The following is a 5,232-nucleotide window of genomic DNA, read 5'->3' as shown; positions in this document are numbered from 1 at the left end:
AAAAATTAATAAGATGATGATGCATATTCTCAAGAGTTGAGAATTTGAGCCATGTATCATTGGTGATAAATTTCTAAATGCTCCTGATCAATGGATCATCACGAGGATGGTAATCGATCCGATCAGTGCACAGATCACTTTCCTTCTGGATGGACGAGACTTGAGTCCACAGTGTAGGGACACTGAAGTGATAGTGCAGGTGCTTGTTAGAGAACAAGGGTACTGAGCGTGACCAAGACAAGAAGTCACTTGGATGTCTATCCACTCGTCAGTGACTTGCTTGATGTTGCAGTAGTATGACTGGTCCTTTGACCTGCGGTGCTTCAGCTACTCACAGTGAGGTTATTGTAGTTTGACTACACGTATACATGGTCTCTAGTCATATGGGTCCTTGTAGTGTAGATTGGCTGCAGTAAGTTCACTGTAGGAGTAGGGTATGCACTTACATGGAATCTATCGACCTTGATAGAAGAGGAGTGATCCTATGTGATTTGTTAGACTGAGTTCTAAGACCTTGGCCAGGGCAGTAATATAAAGTGGAGAAAGAGTTTTCCACTATCGAACTCGAGTCGAATAAATCTTGACATATGACAGACGAAGGGGTTTGACGAGTTATCCATGACCTCCGTCCTGTAGGGATCCACGATAGTAGGACTGTATCACACGATAACTGCACCTAGAGGTTCATCATTCTATTCTACTGGGTAGCCACTACATGCTGCTAGGTATCACTGGTGGATGGTGGGACTCACAGGGATTATCTCGATGATCGATAAACCCTAAAGAGTAGAGTTGGAATCGTTCCAATCCATTGAAAGGAGTTTTCAATGATATTGTGATAGAGATCATAATATATCTCACTACCAGTCAAAGTAGAACCTATGGGGTCACACACACTAGAAGTAATGACCAATCCGATGGTTGAATCGTGATTAGGAATCACAAGTAATCAATTTGATTGATAATAAGTTGAAGAAGGAACAAAGGAAATTGATTAATTGGACTTAAAACAAGAGTCCTACTTGGAGTAGGATTCATAGAGTCCTAATTGGATTAGGACTAGAAATCCTACTTGGACTGGGATTTCTACTTGGACTGGGAATCCTATTTGGAGTAGGACTAGGAGTCCTACTTGGAGTAGGATTCATAGAGTCCTAATTGGATTAGGACAGAAATCCTACTTGGACTGGGATTCCTACTTGGACTGGGAATCCTATTAGGAGTAGGACTAGGATTCCTACTTGGAGTAGAATTTCTATAATCCTAATTAGATTAGGAGTTTTGAATTAAATTTGGATTCCTACTTGGAGTAGGATTCCTAGAGTCCTAATCGGATTAGGACTTCGAATTCAAATTAGAGTCCTAATTGGATTAGGACTAGAATTAAACAAGTCCTAATTGGATTAGGATTTCTTAAGTCCCAATTAATTATTAATCCAATGAATCAAGATGGCTTCTAATTAGATTAGGATTGAAGAGTTCAATTGAGTCATGGTTCATTCAAGTTCTAATTGGATTAGAACTAGTATAGATTGAACCCAATTGATTCATGATTTGGACTAAACCAAATAGGAGCCCTAGATGCTATTTAAGAGGAGGCTTGGGGGCTGACCTAATTGATATGAGAAGCTCTTCCCTTGTGGCCGTACGCCCCCTTTCTCCTCTCCTCTTGGATCAGCCGCAAGCAAGAAAGAAAAAGATCCATGGTGGTCTCCTTCTTCCTCCTTCGTTTGGGATTCAACGCAAGGAAAGGAAAGGCTGCATCTAGCTTTTTGGATCTTCTTCCTTGATCCTTTCATCTTCTTCCTCCTCCCTCTAGCATTCAAGAGTTGAAAGAAAGGGAGGTGATCAGCCATCAAAACCAATCTCTGCAAGGGAGCTAGCACCCCGGGGAGATTAGAGCGATTGGATCGGTCCTCTGCTTCGTGTGGATACCCGTAGAGGCCGGGCACTTGAACGGCTTCAAGCGAACCTTCATCCTAAACCACGAACTTCAGTTTGCGGTGATCATCTACCCGCACAAGGTGAAGATCTGATCTTCCTAAAGTTATTAAAAGGTTTTAATCCTTATCTATCTACGGACGGTTTTGAACAACGTTCATGCGATGAACGGTTGATCCCGCGCATGCCTCTTCCGCTGCATCTGAATTTTTTTAAATTTCAACGGCATGATCGGGGTTTTCTAACAGTGGTATCAGAGCTTAGGCTTCGTAGATTAAGGTAAGGATTAATTATTAGTAGGCTTATTAGATCTAAAAATTGAAAGATTATGCATGCTGAAAAATTTCTGCATGCAGATTTTTTCTAGGGTGCTGATTTTTGCATGCTGATTTTTATATGATAAGATGATGATTCTAATTGCATTGTTAATGAGATTACAAAGTTTAGAATCATAATTAGCATGATCAGCAACCTATGTCATGAGATAATCAGTTAGTTTTCAGATCTGAAAATTATAATTGCTGCATGTGGTGATGATCATAGGATTCAAATCCTTTTGGTATCAAATGTAATGACCTGCGATGTGATCTGTAATGTCATGTAATTTTTCAGATGCTTGCATGCATCTTATTTAATATTTTGAGAGGCCTGCGTGCCTCCTAAAAGAAGATGTAATTTATTATTATTTTTATTTTATATCTGGTTGTATTTCTGTGATGTGATGTACGTCAACGATCAAGTTGAAGACAAGGCATGAGATGAGCAGGGGTCTAAGCGGTTCATGGCGATTGGATCAAGAGTTGGTCAAGGATCGAATCAAGGAGGCTTGGAACCAATTCAAGAGTTGAAGACCAGTTGATCGATTGACGTGCATGTGCTTGTAATACGACCTAACTAGAATCCATGATCATCACCTATTTAAAGTTTAGCTTTAATTATTGCTGCGATTATAACTGCCTGCAATGTGCCGTTTGCATGTGATGTGAATGAGAGTCGGGTAGATAGGTTTACATGTGATGTAGCAAACCCAATTGAGACCTAAATTAAAACCTCCTCAATCAAGTCGAGAGTGAACCAACATGAGCAAGTCATATTAGATTAATTGATCTAATTGGTGTCTAGAAAAGCATGAAAGGTGGTTACTTAATTAGGACCTTACTCTCTGAGTAAGGGGAGCCTCCCACCTGCTTACCTGGCCAATTGTTCGATTACCTCTTATGAAAAGCTCAAGGTTGCAAACACTAAGACCTGATTAACCAATATTAAGTCAATAGGTCTTCCACTGTAGTAGAGCTGCTAAAGCCTTTCTGATGTTGATTTGTCTCGGCTGGATACAGTGGTCAAGTTGCATTGGGGGGCTGGACCTCTCTATGGACATGAGATGTTGTAGGATAAAGGTGGGGTTGGGCACCAATAACTGTTAGGTGAGGACCCAATGACGACTTTATTTCTACGGTTATACGGTGGGTATGACTTAACTAAGAAATGGGACCAATAACTGTTAGGTGAGGTTTTCATGGCTTAGAGACCAAGTTGCACTGCAACATGTTTGAGAAGCATTGTACAAGAGTTATACATTCATCAATTTATGTGTCACCAATAACTGTTAGGTGAGGTGGCATGTAAATCGGTGGGACTGCAGTACCCACTAGAAACCCTAGTCGTGTAGGATTTCCGTTTTCCTACCAGGGGAGTGTGAGGAATTCGAGAAAATAGTGGGAGGTACATTTGTTCTAAAAGACCTTAGAACAGATTAGGATCAAGTACAAAAGTCTAACTAGAATCTTTACTCTCTGAGGATTATAAAGTCAGCTTATAGACTCTTAACTCATATCCTATAGAACAACCGTTTGACCAAACCCAATTATAAAGACTGGCTCAGCAAATTTCAAAAATAATTTTGAATTGTGAGAAATTCGGGTATATGCTAGACCATGGAATCCCCATGTTATCAATCCATCCGATCACTGATCAGCGTAAGACGCTTGTTAAGTGGACGAACAATGACAATAAAGTTAGGTGCTGCACAATGGCATCCATGTCCAATGCATTACAATGCCAGCATGAGAACATGAAGACTGCCAGAGACATATTAAATCACCTGCAAGAGTTGTGTGGTGATCAGAGTCACGCAGCTCGGTTTGAAGTGTCCAAGAAGCTCTTCAAAGCCAAGATGCACGATGGGCAGTCTGTCCATGATCATGGTTTGACCATGATAAAGGACTTTGAGAAGCTTGAGAAGCTTGGCATGACCATGCACAAGGAGTTGCAAACGGATTTGATCCCGCAATCCCTTCCAGTTCCATATGAATAGTTTATAGTAAACTACCATATGAACAAGGTTGTATGCACTAAAATAGAATTGTTAAATAAATTGGTAACTACCTTAGGGACCTTGAAGAAGTTCAAGGGGCATCATTTTCGCTGTCAAGTTGGTTTCTACTTTCAAGAGAGAGTCTATTTGGAAGAAGAAGAAGCCTGCGAAGAAGCAGAAGACTAAGAAAACACCAAGTAAGGAAGTTCCAAGAAAAAGGCCAATTGCAAGAAAAAGTATTTCCATTGCATAATGGGCGGCCATTGGAAGAGGAACTGTCCTACATACATGGGAAGCATAAAGAACATGAAGGGTGACAGACCTTCAGAAGGTTTGTCAGATATGCTCAGGATACTTAGGGACTGTTACCTATTGCTAGCAGAAATTTGATTTCTGTATTTTATTTAGCACAGAAAGATTTTTATTTAAAAATTAAATTGATTCAACATGGTTTTATGATTGACAGACTCTATCACATACATATGGATGTATCTGTGAATATATCTGAACAAACAGTGAATACCATAGGATCTAATAGATCCAAAAATGAGATAAATCTAAAGCATTTGTGGCACCTCAGGCTTGGCCATATAGGAGAAGACAGAATAAACAAATTGGAGAAACATGAGCTTTTGGGCTCATTGACTTCCGAGTCATATTTGATTTGTGAATTCTGCCTTCAAGGAAAGATGGCCAAATTATCCTTTGTAGGACACAGGGAGGTCCACTGAAATACTTACCCTAGTACACACTAATGTGAGTGGCCCATTCAATGTGCAGGCTAGGGGTTGTAATTTTTACTTCATTTTACCGATGATTACTCATGGTATGGATATGTGTATGAGATACAAATATGAAACTTTTGAAAGGTTCAAAAAGCTTAGATATGAAGTAGAAAAATAAGCACAAAAACTCATTAAGGTTCTTCGATCAGATCGAGGAAGTGAATACCTTAATGAAGAGTTCCGTGATTATCT

The sequence above is a fragment of the Phoenix dactylifera genome, chromosome 17 (assembly GCF_051530095.1).
Source record: "Phoenix dactylifera cultivar Ajwa chromosome 17, Ajwa_hap1_PhDact_Kaust_v1.1, whole genome shotgun sequence".
NCBI lineage: Eukaryota > Viridiplantae > Streptophyta > Magnoliopsida > Arecales > Arecaceae > Phoenix > Phoenix dactylifera.
The sequence above is the reverse complement of the archived record's forward strand: the minus strand, read 5'-3'. Positions refer to the sequence as shown.